Source organism: Heteronotia binoei, chromosome 3 (assembly GCF_032191835.1).
Source record: "Heteronotia binoei isolate CCM8104 ecotype False Entrance Well chromosome 3, APGP_CSIRO_Hbin_v1, whole genome shotgun sequence".
In the NCBI taxonomy this organism is placed as follows: Eukaryota; Metazoa; Chordata; class Lepidosauria; order Squamata; family Gekkonidae; genus Heteronotia; species Heteronotia binoei.
Window position 1 is genome coordinate 59,614,183 of NC_083225.1, and position 16,076 is coordinate 59,630,258.

General features: G+C 41.3%; 1 long non-coding RNA gene across 1 annotated transcript; it reads right to left on the minus strand.

The window, feature by feature from the left end:
* Positions 1 to 391: 391 nt before the first annotated feature.
* LOC132568922 (uncharacterized) lies at positions 392 to 4,296 on the minus strand. Its single transcript, XR_009555227.1, has 3 exons — positions 4,164 to 4,296; positions 2,126 to 2,262; positions 392 to 538 (listed from the first exon to the last, which is right to left on the minus strand). It is a non-coding gene; the product is annotated as an uncharacterized LOC132568922 (long non-coding RNA).
* Between the last annotated feature and the right edge of the window lie 11,780 nt (positions 4,297 to 16,076).

Consider the following 16,076-nt stretch of genomic DNA (forward strand, 5'->3'; position numbering starts at 1 on the left):
AACACCCCATGCCCAGCTGATAATTTTTGGCTTCTCCTGCACCAGTCAGCTATTTAAAATACTATTTGTTTTTCTTGCCCAAGAACACAAGGTTAGGCAATGGTAAATCAACCCACTGATACTTCCCCTTCCCTGGCAGACTTTTCTAAGTAACAGAGGAGCTTCTCACTTCCTCAATATTTCATACAGTTGGAGAAGAATTCCAAAATCATAAGAACTTTCCATGGATGAACTAAATCAGGAACTAAGCAAGTAACTGAACATAGCACACAGTGAACACAAAATTAGTGCCAAGAAATATAAATAAGGAGATGTGCATCTTAAAATTATCCTGATGTAAGATCTTCAAAAAGCCTGAAATCATCATCATATTTCCTTTACCTATAGACCTGCCATTCTTCCAAAGTGTTTCAGATCCCCATTCACTAAAATAAACAATCTTGGAGCAGAATTTCACTTCCAATCTGAGTCGAAATGAATAGCACTTTGCTGGATCAAGTCCATGGTCTTCAATCTTGCAACACTCGCCTTTCCTGGACTGAATCACAAGTGTAGCCATTAATACTTCTGTTCAGTGTATATCATTCCCATTTTTGCTTATCCTAATAGAATTACAGCAGCAACAATGGTTAAAAGACTTTGAGCCATCATGCATTCAATAACCATCCTTCCTGGAAAAGGAAAGTGCAATAGATGGCTGAAGCCATAATACCAAGAATAAGGTTTAGATAAAGATGAAAGAGCTGCTTATTTAATATTGTCTATTACCAATCTTCCTTTCATAGCAAAAGTTTGGATAATGTTGGTAAATAAATAACTCTGCTTTTCACAGTAAGCCTTAGTCAGCCACAATGATGATGGTGAAGTGAAAAGTAACAAACATAAAATACCAAGCACCCTTATTCATTGGAGGAGAAGGTATGAGCAAGGTACTTCAAATAAGCAACCTGTATCTCATTTTAAACTATGTATTGTAGAGGGGCCATGACTCAAAGTCTGCTTTACACACAGAAAGTCCCACGTTCAATCCCTGGCATGTCCAGTTAAAAGAGTCAAATTGCAGTGTTCAGAAAGACATTTGAGAGCTTGAGCTTTGAGAGCTGTTGCCAGTCAGAGTAGACAATACTCAGCTGGGTGTGTCAATTTTCTGACTCATGCTAAGAAAGTTTAATCCATATATTTAATCCATGGCTGCATTCAGACAGGCATTTTGGCCTGACCCAACCATCCTCCACCCCTGGATTTAAAATTTACACACATACATCTGGGCCCTGAACCACAAGCACACCCACCTTGTCATCCAATGGTTCTATTCTGCCGCAAAAAGCTGGGTACTTCCTGTTGGCAAACTGCTGAAGCACTTCCATGGCATGTTTCTGGGCCATCTGAATGGCAATGCTGTGCCATGGAAGAGCCTTGAATATGCATGAGCAGTATAACCGCACCTCTGGAGCACGTGAAGCCCATGCCTCTCTTGGTAGTGGCATGCACTGCCTGCTCACCGTGGGGTGCCTCAAACTGTGCTGGCATTTTCTAAAGCCAAGAGGCTGCCGCCACAAGCTGCCAGTCTGAATCCAGCCCATATGTAAGCCCCTTTGTGGTAATAATAGTATACCAGCAAACTACAGCCCAAAGGGAAACATGCTTGCTTGCTATGAACAGTAAGTGGCTGGTGCATAATGAAAACAATATATATTCTTTGCTCATGCATGGTGTCTCTCATGCAGATTTTCAGACTGAATGTGATCATCTAAACAATAGGACTGAAGTGATGGCTATAACACTCAGGCAAAGATCCTGTAAACAAAGTATCAGAGAGCAAGCTGAGACAAGTGATTCCATCCCCCTTCATTACAGTGCAGCTAGGCTGACATAACTTGTAAAAGGCACAGCTGGCAGTCAAACATCAAATGCCACAGCTGGAGAACATTTTGTAATGGAATGATGGCATTAAGAAGACCTTCCTTACAGGCTGTTGTCATCATAAGAATAGTCATTCCTCATGAGAGTTATGAAGTGCTTGTTCATGAGAATCCAGATGGAAAATCCTAGCAAGAAACCCTTGACTCCTGGAAAACAAAAGATATCCCCCACCCCTCCACTACAGGATAGAAAATCTACTTACCTTCCATTCTTGGTCCAATGTACTTTTGTACTGAAATTCCAACTCAAAGCAATGTGGATTCCAAGGTGCATTGCATTGTACCGTTACTTTGTCATATGCCCATTGGAAAGTGACATTTTCAGGGGGGTTCGGCTTAACTGGAAAAGATAGAATGAATACAAATGATGAAAAGATAGGCACTTAGAAGATATGGAAGGTATTACAAGAAAGCTCACGCTTATAACATATTGAATGTTTATTAGAAGTACATGTTATAATTTAGCTATTTCAGGAAGTTTTATTTCTCTTCTACAGATCTGTGTAACATTGTTCAATGCCCCTGAACAGTCATAGTGTTTTTTCAAATTTAAAGGACCAAGATGCCCTGTAGCAGCAGTAGACAGATCATACATGCTAGAATTGGCTCTGCCATTTGACGCTATCCAACCCAACCACAGCCACGATCTTGTGCATGCTGCAGAGAGCACATGCAACTCCCTCTCTCAAGGCTTTCAGCAGAGGGAGCTGATTTGTGCCTACAGAAGGACTGTTGATGTGATTTTGCTTTCTCCCACTGTAATGAATGGGAAAGGCCTTAGGAATGATTGGATTCCCACCCATACCCCTTAAAAACTACAAGAACAAGACCATTCTCAAGATAAATTTGCATTGAGTATGTTTGGTTTTTAAAAGTAGGTCTTTTATATAGGGCTTCGACAAGCAGCATTTCTGGTCTCAGGAATGGAGATGATGTACTTACATCGTGTTTGTATACAGATGCTGTTGCCATGTTCAAGCCAAAATGTATAGGAGGTAGCAAGCAGGAAGTAGGGGTGCTTGTTTCCACTCTCCTTGTGTGAATGTCAGCCTTGTATTCAGATATACATACAGAGCTACCTAAAGGCTTAATTAGGGAAGTTTTAGTAAGAAGTTTGTTTAAAAATGGGGCAAGGTCTAGAGTATGCTAATTAAGAAACTCTAAGGAAAAATTAGTGCTAGATCTTGAGTTGGCTTCATATCAGCTGATCTAAGAAGAGGAAATTTTGTTAGATCCAGCATCAGTTACCTTAACCATACAGAACTGTATCTGTACTGCATCCCAAGCTGACTTTTTCTGGCACGGCAATAAAAGCCATGCATACTGTTCATGTTTTCTGAACCTGCCACCATGATAAGAATTTTCTAGGTAGAACCTTTGGAAGTAACCTAGAAAGATCTGGATATGTTGTTTTTATTAATCTTAAAGATGTTTATGGAATCAGTCAAGCATTTTAATGGGCAGACCATGTATGGACCTTGTTGTCCTGAATTGCTTATAACTCTCAAGATGAGCATTCCAGCCTATTGGGAAAAGACAGAACCATCTTCTGTTGCTTTGTGATTCCAAAGAAATTGTCCCATTGAATTAATTTTCAAATTAACATTATAGGAATTAAATTTTTCCACTATGCAACTCTATCAATAAAAAGCATTTGATGCTGTATTTTTCTAGTCTATTTTTAAACAGTATTTCTTAAACATTTATAATTTGAATACAAATAATTAAGATGAAGAAGATCATGCTGTCAAGTCCCAAGCAACTCATTACTACCCCATCCCCAGGACATTTCAGGTATGAGATCAGCAGAGGTGGTTTGCCATTGCCTTCCTCAACAAAGCAACTTCAGTCTTCCTTAGTAGCCTCCCATTCAAGTACTGACTGTGGCCAACCATGTTTTGCTCAAGAAACCTGATAAACTCAGGTCAAACTGAGCTAATCAGGCTGCTACAAAATTCAAAAATAATTAAAAAGAAAATAAAAAGCTAAATATTTAGGAAAAATGTGGAGACCAAATTTGTTCATATAAATTGCTTTTGATTCTTATGGTGAGGCGTTGATAGTCAGACACTGGAAAAACTAACTGAATATTAGATGGGTGGTCATAGAAGCTTTCGGGGGAGGATGGTGGAAGACAGGAGGGCCTGGCATGACTTTGCCCATAGGGTCGCAAAGGGTCTGACTCGACTGTGCGACTGAACAACAAATAGAAGCTTTTAACACTGATATGTGCTCACTTACAGAAAAAGTTGATGTCTTGTTCATCGGTGTAATTCTGTCCTTTCCCAGCAGTATCTTTTATGAAAATATAGAGATCTTCCCCTTCAGTCTTGAAGTGACATCCAGTATTATATTTTTGATCAAGTATATATTTAGGGCATTGCTTCCACTCATGTTCGTCATCAAATCTAGAATTTAAATAGTGACATACTAAATAATATGAATCAGGAAATCCTTCATTTTAAAAATTAGAACATGTGGCAGTGTTCCCAAGGTACTGATCTTGTCCCCTGCAAAAGAGAATTCAACCTCGTGCCTGGAGGTGCGCATCTATTCTATTTTTTAAATGGCATGCTATTACCTGTCTGTATCACTACCAATCACTACTGTTCTCAGGCAGCTCCAAGAGAAATGCAGGGAACAGAACAAGGGTCTATATGTGACTTTTGTCGACCTTACCAAAGCTTTTGATACCGTTAGCAGGAAAGGCCTGTGGCAAATCTTGGAACGTTTAGGATGTCCCCCAAGGTTCCTCAGCATGATCATCCAGCTACATGAAGACCAGCGAGGCCAAGTCAGACACTGCAACGACCTCTCGGAGCCCTTCCCAATAGGCACAGGTGTAAAGCAAGGCTGCGTTCTCGCGCCAACTCTCTTTACGATCTTCTTTAGCATGATGCTTCAAAGAGCCGCAGTAGATCTAGATGATGACAATGGTGTCTACATCCGCTATCGCACTGATGGCAGCCTGTTCAACCTGAGGCAACTAAAGGCTCACTCCAAGACAACGGAAAAACTCATCCGAGAGCTACTATTTGCTGATGATGCTGCACTCGTCTCCCACTCGGTATCAGCTCTGCAGCATATGACGTCCTGCTTTGCAGAGGCTGCCAAGCTATTCGGCCTAGAAGTTAGTCTGAAGAAGACAGAAGTTCTCCACCAGCCGGCACCCCAGGAAGATTATCACCCTCCCTGCATCACTGTGGGTGAATCCGTACTGAAGACAGTCCAGCAGTTCAGCTACCTGGGGTGCATTATCTCCTCAGATGCCAAGATCGACAAGGAGATTGACAACAGGCTGGCAAAGGCAAACCGTGCATTTGGCCGACTGCACAAAAGAGTGTGGAGCAACAAGCATCTGAAAAAAGGCACGAAGATCAATGTTTACAAAGCGGTTGTGATGACAACCCCCATCTACGGCTCCGAATCGTGGGTTTTATACCGTCATCACCTGCGACTCCTTGAGCGCTTTCATCAGCGCTGCCTTCGCAACATCCTCAACATCCACTGGAGTGACTTTGTGACCAACACTGAAGTCCTCAAGAGGGCGGAGGTTACAAGCATCGAACCACTGCTGTTGAAGACGCAGCTACGCTGGGCAGGGCATATTTCTAGGATGGAAAACCACTGCCTTCCCAAGATTGCTCTGTATGGCGAACTTTCCACCGGCCATCGAAATGGAGGGGCACCAAAGAAGAGGTACAAGGACTCCTTGAAGAAATGCCTTGGCACCTGTCGCATCAACCATCACCAGTGGTCTGACCTAGCCTCAGATCGCAAAGCATGGAGGCACACCATCCACCAGGCTGTCTCTTCCTTTGAGAACGCACGCATAGCTGGTCTTGAGGACAAAAGGAGATTGAGGAAGAATCGCACTGCTACAGCACCAACCCCAAATCAGACTTTTCCCTGCAGCCACTGTGGCCAGATCTGCCTGTCCCACATTAGTCTTGTCAGCCACCAGCGAGCCTGCAGCAGACGTGGACTACTGCACCCTCTTAAATCTTCGTTCGCGAAGTCAAGCCGAGAGATCACTACCAATATTATTTAGTAGGAAAATAGTTCTTGAATGCTTTTTGCCCAAAGGTTTGAGCACCAACAAGCTTCTGTATTAATAAGAATTTTAGGAAGCAATGGTAGGATAATGATACCCCTGAGATGATTTATTTTACTTCATAATAATCATAATTTATTTATGATTTATTTTACTTCATAATAATCTAATTTGAAGTCAGGCTTTCAGAAAGACTAGGGATTAACTTAAATTTTGGTTTAAAAAAGCAGGCTTTAGTTGTAAGTATGGGGGGAAAATAATCAGAGGTTTTTTAAAAGAGAGAGAGCCATACTTCCATCACAGATTATAGCTAAAAACAAATCAGTCAGTTTTTAGACTAGAAAGTCAGAAGCAGGTTTTTAAAAATAATTCAGTTGAAGCAAATGTAACTTTAAAAAAAAAAGCTTAGGTGTATGGATTTTTTAAAAAGGCAATTGCAGGTTAGTGCTCAGGTGGGCAGAAAAAAAAATCAATGCTGGCATGTTGGTGAGTCAGATTCACAGGTTGGTTAGTGCTCAGAGTGCAGTATAGGCTAGTGTAGCAGCTAGGTTTGCTGTAAACTAGCCTGGGGAAACAGAATGAACTAGTATGTCATAAAAAAATAAGAGAAGCCATGTTGTAGCAGGCCAATGGCTCATCCAGTCCAACATTCTGTGTCACACAGTGGCCAAAACCCAGGTGTCTTGCACCTTTCTATTACAATGAATATTCTAATGAGGCATATATTAAAATGATGCATATTTTGCAATGAGGTAAGAATACGATACAAGAACCTAACTATAGCCCTGGTGGTTTAGAGTAAAGTCTGTTTCTATCAGTAGTTAGCTAAATTCCTCTGGAAATTCCTAATTAGGTAGGTAGCCCTCGCATGATACTTTTCCCCAGATATTCAGAGATATACCAGCACTATACATGGAAATTATTTCATTACATTTAAGAATGCAGCTCCATGGTGCAGAGAGGTAAAGCTGCAGTACTGCAGTCCTAATCTCTGTTTACGACCTGAGTTCAATCCCAGGAGAAGCTGGGTTTAGGTAGCCGGCTCAAGGTTGAGTCAGCCTTCCATTCTTCCGAAGTCGGTAAAATGAGTACTCAGCTTGCTGGGGGGGAAAGCATAGATGACAGGGAAGACAATGGCAAATCACCCCGTAAAAAGTCTGCCATAAATCGTTGTGATGCAACGTTATCCCAGAGTCAGAAGCGACTGGTGCTTGCACAGGGAATTACCTTTACCATTTTTTTTTTTAAAAAAAAAAATAGGGATGGGTACAAACTAAAGTTTATTAAGAATTTTGGCCAATTCATGGTCTGTAAAGTCAACTTCATGGCAGCTCTTCTGCCACGAACTTTCACAAAGTTTTGGTGCAATTTTTGGTGGTTTGTGAATGACTATAATTTGCAGACAAACTGGTGCCAATCAATTAAACTGTTTACAAAACTCCAAGGGAACAGGGATGGAATTCTCCAGCCTTGGAAACATCAGTTGGAGCCTTCCAAAGCTTAACAGCACTGCTGGCTGCCAATAACAGAATTCCAGTTCTGGTCTATGGGCTCTGAAAGTATATATTAAGTAAGCTCTCCTCCATCCCCCTCATCTATTGGCTGGTCAAGTGAGAGAGCAGAATAGAGCTAGCAGAGCTGATTCATTGCTTTGCTTTTTGTTTGCTTGTGATTTGCTCTCTACTGCTGAGGTTTGGGATTAGGGTGCAGTTCTGAGCACAGGGGTTTAGATATCGGGTGCCTTTATATTGAGAGAGAGAGTTATCCTGTTAATGATTTGCTCTGGTCTCTTCTGTTTGGGTTTGGGAGTGTTCCGGAATCAGGGATCTGATTCTGATCTTCTTCCTTGGCTCACGCTGAGCACAGTGGTTTGCTATTGGGTGCCTATATATCCCCCTTGCCTCTTTTGCTAGTGATCTGTTCTGTTCTCTGCTGTCAGGGTTTGGTAGTTTTCTGAAATCTGATTCAGGTCTTCTTCCCATGCTCATGCTTACCAAAGAGGCTTAGTGAACACCATGAAGGTGAAAATGGGTGGAAGGGGTACTCATTGAGGGAGAGGGGGGAAAGCCCTCCTCCCAAGGAACCAGAGGCCACTGTCCCCAGGTATCAAGCCCTTTTTAGTTCATGATGGTCCATTGTTTGGTTTCTGGGTATGCCACAAACCAAGCTGCATTTTCACCGGCCTGACAGCGTCCCTGAGAATTTAGACCGGGCCTTGCAGGATATGGCAATGTGGTTGAGGAGGAGCGGGCTGAAGTTGAATCCAGCGAAGACAGAAGTCCTTTGTCTGGGTCGGGGCACCTGGGAAGGGGAAATGCCTCTTCCGGTCTTCGACGGGGCGCCGCTGAAAGCGGCGCACCGGGTTAGGAGTCTGGGAGTTTTACTGGAGCCTTCATTATCAATGGAGGCCCAGATTGCAGCCACTGCCAAGTCAGCCTTTTTCCACCTGAGGCAGGCAAGGCAGTTGGCTCCCTTCCTAGAGCTCCAAGATCTGGCAACGGTACTTCACGCAACGGTCACCTCGAGACTGGATTACTGTAATGCCCTCTACATGGGGCTGCCTCTGTACCAAACCCGGAAACTGCAGCTGGTGCAGAACGCAGCGGCCAGGCTACTGTTGGGGCTCCCTAAATGGGAGCACATACAGCCTGGACTGCGCGAGCTGCACTGGCTACCAGTTATATACCGGGTTCGTTACAAAGTGCTGGTCATTACCTTTAAAGCCCTATATGGTCGAGGACCTGTCTACCTTAGGGACCGTCTCTCCCCATATGAGCCCCAGAGAGCACTGAGGTCAGCTGGAAAAAACTTGTTGACCACCCCCGGACCAAGAGAGGTGAAGCTGCAATGCACCCAAAATTGGGCCTTCTCCTCTGTAGCCCCGAACTTATGGAACCAACTTCCAGAGGAAATGCGGGCCCTGCGGGACCTTGAACAATTCCGCAGGGCCTGCAAGACTTTCCTCTTCCGACTGGCTTTCGCTGACGAGGAAAGTAATTGCTAATGAGACCGCCATCATAATAAAGAACAAATAGCAATAGCATTAACATTTTTATTAAATTAATTAATTTTAAACCTATTAGAATTTTTAATGTTGAATGTAACCTGTCTCTGTATAATGGAATGTTACTGTTAGCCACCCTGAGCCTGCCCCGGCGGGGAGGGCGGGATATAAATAAAATTATCTAATCTAATCTATCATTTTTCTTTGTTCATTCCCATCCCTATATGTACTGCTCATCAATTCAAATAAGATCTCAATGTGACAATATTTTTTTACAAAAATTATATTATTGCTATACTTTTGAACCAGAATAGATTGTTTGGGTGAAATGTCTTATCAGTTTATTTTCTCTCACTTGTATGGTTTTTCTTTCCCTGTTTTCTTCCTTGCTATTGACACAGTGCTCAACAGGCAGTCTCACTGACAGTGTGTGATCCTACCTGTTCCTCTTTCACATATGCAATCTGATCTTTTCATCAGTTCTCACTGGTTGAGAAAACTTATTTTAATTAATGAAGGAGTCAAAGGGGGAGTTTTATTTGGAATACTATTTCCTTTCCCAAGTCAGAATCTCCAAATGTTTAATTGTCAGTACTCACCGATAAAACATGGTCACATTCCTGTCAGGAAAATTTTGTGTAGCATTCCATGAGACTGTCATCTGTTCACCATTTAAATTTATTATTGAATATTTTATTGAAGTAGTTCTGCCATCTGTCAGATCTGATTTTATGAAAAAGACCTTTATATGAATATTGTTTTTCATATTTTCTGTTTATTTACATCTCATAAATCTATACACTACTTCATCACTGCAGTGTTCAGAATTCAAAAAATTCAGTGTATAGTAGAACAGAAAGAAGGACCTAGGATTAGATCTATGGATTCATCAAGCCTTTCAAGTCATGATGCCCATGACATCTAACAAACTACTGCCACACTTGAGCAAAACTCTGGACAGAAATGAGCTCAATAGAAAGAGTGGCAGTTAGAAAATAAACAGGAACTGCCCCCATCAGTGACCATTCAGAAAAACATGTGTACACCTAAGGATTCTAAGGGCAGCTGCTGTAAGAGCTCTCTTAGCCCCACCTACCTCACAGGGTGTCTGTCGTGGGGGAGGGGGAGATAAAGGAGATTATGACTGCTCTGAGATTCAGAGTATAGGACAGGATATAAATCCAATATGTTCTTCTTCTTCTACTACTTTAGGGATGGATCCTACTCCTACCCTACCTCTCTACTGAGAAAAGTTGGAGCTTTCCTCGAACTTAAGTGGCTTTTCCATTGGAGGAAGACCTGAAAGTTGTAGGAAGCCTCCTTAAAATGGAGAAAAAGTGGCTTTGAGGATGCTCAGATGCACTCCATAGCTCTTAAGCACCACTCAGACATCAGGGATTAGTTCATACAATCAGTCAGCATGAAGTGGTGACTTGAGTGTTTGGAGGGAGGGAATCACAAATCAAATATCACAAGTAGACCTTTAACATTATGGGAGGGATGGTGGCTCAGTGGTAGACCATCTGCTTGGTAAGCAGAAGGTCTCAGGTTCAATCCCCGGCATCTCCAACTAAAAAGGGTCCAGGTAATAGGTGTGAAAAACCTCAGCTTGAGATTCTGGAGAGCCACTGCCAGTCTGAGTAGACAATACTGACTTTGATGGACCAAGGGTCTGATTCAGTATAAGGCAGTTTCATATATTCATATGTTCATACATTCAGCTGCAAGTTCTCACCAACTGAATGATGGGAAATCAGGTTATAGCATAAATGCATGAAGCAGCTGTTAAGAAGAAATATCTGAACTTTTAATGGTTATCCCATACTGCTAGGGTTGTCAGTTCTGTGTCAGAAAATTCCTGAAGCCTTGGAAGGTACCTCAGCAAGTTATAATTCCATATATTCCAACCTGCAGAGCAGTCATTTTCTCCAGGGGATCTGCTATCTGAAGTTTGGAAAGCAGTTGTAATTCAGGATGAACCATGAAGCAAAATTGATCATGAATTTTCCCCTGTTCATGGTATAAAACAGAAATTTGCAATGGGTCTACCATTACAAACTTCCATGAATTTTTAGAGCAGTTCATACAGCTAATGGTGGTTCATGGATTGAGCTGAAAGCAGGGGTTTAAGAGGACTCCAAGTCCCCTTAAATCTTTGCTTTCAGTTCCCCATGAATACCACAAAAACAGCTGAACAACTGTTTAAAGGAACTGCACAAGACAGTGCTAAATAGTGTGCAGGGTTTTTTCAGGTTTTTTTTTTGTTTGGGTCTATTGGAGGCCCCCAAAATCTCAGGATTTCCAAAAACATCCTGGATCCCAATACTGGCAAAGTATTTGAATCCAGGATTTTTTTTCCCCTTGAAATCCTGAATTTTTCAGGTCCAGTAGACCAAGATGGAAAAAAATAGGGGAGAAAATAAAGCAAAAAAACCCCCAAGAAGTGGCCAAAGCCACAAAACAGCTGAGCAGTGTAAGCAAATTGCTCCTGTCCAATAGCTGTTTCTCCCCCATTGCCTCTGCACTCCCTTTAAATCAAGCTGGTTTAAAGGGGTTGCAGGAAAAATGGAGAAACAGCTGAGACACGAGGAGACTGCTCCTTGCATCTCAGTCCCCCCCCACACACACTTTCTTTTGCAATTCCTTTAAAGGGACTGCAAAAGAAAGTGAGGAAAAGCAGCTGAGATAAGGGGCTCCCTGCATCTCAGATGTTTCTCCAACTTCTTCAGCAGTCCCTTTAAACAAGCCTGATTTAAACCACCTGAGTTGTTTTGGCTGATCTTCCTGGTTCCTGAAAATATATGGGATTTGGGGGGATTTTTTTCAGGTTTCCAAAAAATCCTGGATACCTTTGGGATGCTGAACTATACCTGAAAAATACCAATAAGGAATGCCAAAACATACCTGAAAATCTAAACAAGGTGTTTTTTGATATATATTTTGACTTGGGAAGATCTGAATGCAAACCCCTATTGTGCAGCAGGAAGTGCCTCCCTGCTGCAAGCTGTTTTTTGGGGCTGTCTTTCTGCAAATCCCATTTAAAGGGACTGTGGTTCCTTTCAATGGGGTGTGCAGGGCCACAAACTACAACCCAGTTCAGTTTGTGAATAAACCTCCTGGTTCGACTTGGTCCATGGTTTGGTTCATGCTTCAGCCAATAACCAAAACTCATTTTCTTGGTTCATGCCCATCCCTAGTTGTAATTCCGGGAAATCACAAGGCCCCACCTGGAGGCTGTTAACCCTATATATTGCAGATTGAACAGCATAGGAAATGTCTAATGTATAGGATATAGTTCAATAGATCATCTTGTCTCTTTGTTAAAATAACTTCCTTGCAAAACCTCCAGACTCATCAGTTGCTCAAGTAGATAGATAGCTATAACATTACATTATAGTTCCTAATGTATCTAAAGAAAATGAAGGATACAAATCCCTGTAATTTTATGTATCTAATAGTGAAGATAATCAGTGTTGATTTATGCTTTTTAAAATTAAAAAAAAAATACCCATACACATAAGAATGCATTTAAATTTGACTTGCAGTGCAATACTATGCAGAGTTACTCCACTCTAAGCCCATTCAAATCAAGCATCTTAGATTGGACTGATTCTGCATTGGGACACCATAATGCTATTTTAGTCAAATCTTGGTTTGGTATTAGTTGATTATTTTGTAGTCAACATTTCCCAGCTTTGTTCTATTGAGAAACTCATTAGAAAGTTGTAATATACACCATACTATTTGTTTCTTTCCCCTTATGATCAAAGTTATTTCATAACCTATGGTATAGTACAAAATTATATTTATTATATATTTTAACAGACAGTTTAAGTTCATACTTGGAAAGATTGCCTGAAATTCATTATTTTAGAGATTAATTTACTTCTAATTATACTTTATGCAAGCAATACATAAAACATTTACAGAATTCTTAATCTCAGCATTTGTGCTAAAACCCAGATGTCAACTTACACTGTGCCGATGACTGAGAAGCAATCAGGTTGCTCCAGAAAAGGGTTGCAATGACATAGGCTTGAATGCCCAATGCCATGGTATTGTCTATGATCAAATTTTCAAATCCACAGCACTGCTTTTCTACAACTAACTTTAACTACAGCATATCTTCACTTTGCATCAAAAAAAAAATCTAGAGGAAATGACTATAGGAAGCAACCCTGTAGCATGCAGAATATCCCAACTTCAGTAGTAATATATTCTCTTATATCTTTAAAGTTCTGTATGCCAGATTTACAATTTACAAAAGAAGATGGGGTCATAAATATGACTATTGTGGTAGCACTTGGGGCAGCTATTCTATCATTTTGTGCACTGCTTTCCTCCATGCCTACAGTTCTCTACCTATGTCACTATGATGAGAGACAGCATAGAATAGTAGTTAAAGTGGTGGAATAAGGCTGAGGAAACCCTGGCGCAGATCTACACTTTCTATGATGCTCAGTGACCAGCCTTGGGCCAGTTTCTCTCTGTCTCTCAGCCCAACTTACCTCTCAAGATGGTTGTAAAAATAAAACTAGAGAAACCCTTGTGCATTAAACTTAGCCTGTTGATGGAAGAGAGGGATAAAAATGTGATAGATATATTTAGAATCAAATAATACTGAGTTTAAAGGCATGCATGTTTTTTTAAAAAAAATGCTTTATTATTTATTTATCTGTTTGTTTGTTTGCTTGGCTTGATGAATCATCCCATCCCGGCCAAAGCCAGGCTCTAGGCAATGTACAACAGTAATTAAGAGTAAAGACATCAATCAATCAATAAAACCAGTTAATTAAAAAAACAGATTGCTAATCCTGATGGCGTCAAGTGCTACTGTTCCATCTTTCTGGATGCTGCATTGGGGGGGCAGGTGATCCTCCTCAAAAGGCAGAGGGAAGGAATGCCAGCTCGGCAACCATTGCTGTCATCAGACAAAAGCCTTGCAGAACATCTGTGCTTTACAGGTCCTGCAAAATTATAAAAGATCCCACAGGGCTCTAGTGTCTTCTGGAAGAGAGTTCTACCAGGTCAGGGCCAGAACTGAAAAAGTCCTGGCCCTCATTGAGGACAGCCGGACCTCTTTAGGGCGAGGGTTCACCAGCAGATTCCAACCTGTAGAGCATAATGCTCTTCCAGGGACATAGTGGAGGAGGTAGTTCCATAGATACATCAGTCCAGACTGCTCAAGGCCTTGAAGATTATAACCAAAACCTTGAATCTTACTCAGTACTCGACCAGGAGCCAGTGTAGCTGATGCGGCACAGGTAAAATATGTGCCTTCCATGGTGTTCCCATCAGGACTCGTGCTGCCACATTCTGGACCTATTGGAGTTTTGGGGTCAAAGTCAAGGGTAGGCCAGCATAGAGTGAGTTACAGTAGTCTAGTCTGGAGGTAACCATCACATGGATTACTATGGCTAGGTCTGAGCGAGACAGGAGGAGAGTCAATTGCCTAGCTTGATGGAGGAGAATAATGTCACTGAATTTCAACCCTTTTCTAGTTAACTAATGATTATGCATATCTGAAAAACAGAAAGACTGTTTTAGTGAATCATGGGGTTTGGGGGGGGGGGGTAAGATTGTGGTATGAAAACAGCAAGGTAAGTGTAATTTGGTTTCTGAATCCACTCATGGCCATGCAGGAAGGTCAAGTTCTCTGGAAAACAAGCACCCAGTAGCCTGAAAGCGCAGATATGTTGTACAGAGCAAGAATGTTGGGATGCTTCACTCTTTCAGCCTTTCTGCTCTGTACAATGTATCTGTGTTGTCAGGCATTTGTCTCCCATATTATACAGGAGAGGAGAAAGTACTGAATGATTTTATAAACAAAAGCTGTTGTCCAGGACTTAAAATTAGCCCCTACAGATTAATTCACTGAAGCCCTATTTGCTGAATGTACAAATCCAGATGATTTTTTTAAAAACCCTTATCACAGCAAATCTTAGAAGCAGACATTAGGTGTTATCATAGTTTAGCCTAGAAAAGGTTCTTCCAGACTAAGGAGCTTATCTTCAGCTTCAGTGGCACTTCTGTTGAAGGAAGAGCCACTAAATTGGAGGAAGGCTACTTAGGCAGAAGAAAGACCTCGGATTTGCTTAGTGGATTGGCACGATACCAGCCATTGCCTTGTCCTAGGCACCCAGCAAACTTCAGAACTCATTCACACCAATTCCTTGTGCATAAGAAGTTAGAGAAAGAAAGCAAGAAAACATCAGTTATTTCTGATAAGTTCATCTGTGTACTCAAAAAATTCAGAAAAATCTACAGAAGATCAAAATAGTGTTTATTGGTATGTTGGAAAGAAACAGAAAATAGACAAGCTGTTCTCCCAAGAGAATTTTTTAAAAAATTAAAAAGACCAAATTAACTTGATGTGCATGGCATTTGGCCCAAAAGATTTGTATAACAAAGAAGTGTTCTAAAAAATATGCCCGTCTTCTTTGCTCTGATTTTTGTAAATTTCATTACTATTAACATGAGTACAGGTAAACCAGATTTGCTCATTGGGATGCTTTGCTTCCTTTTCTCTTTAACTGAGTTTTGCTCATACTGCAGCCAAGCCCCATTATGATTCTTGAACATACACACCTTAAGGACCCATAGCACAACAGGCGTTCAGTTATCCAGAAATGGCCAGAAGAGTACACTTTGGGTATGTAGAGAACCGATCTTGCACAACAGAGTTCGTGATTATATGTCCCAGACATGAAATTAAGGCTGCAATCACACATGCTAAATAATGCAATTTCAATCCACTTTCTATGCAGTTTCCAACTGGATTTACTGTGTGAACTGACAAAATCCAGTTTGAAAGTACACTGAAAATGGATTGAAATTGCATTACTTAGCATGTGTGATTGCAGCCAAGTGAGGTTCGGGGGAGGATTACATTAGACCAGGAGATCCTGTTTTTAAGCAATGAGTTTAAATCTACCCAAATCCAAGCTTTTCAACTTAAATACAATGTAGAATTATGCAGCTTGCTTGTCACTTTCCTGAGAATGTGTGGGAGGGGTCATGTGTGAGTAACATTAGGCATGACTGTATGATGTGGGTTATGAACAGGAAGTAAAAAGAAACAAGCAATCAGTTGAAA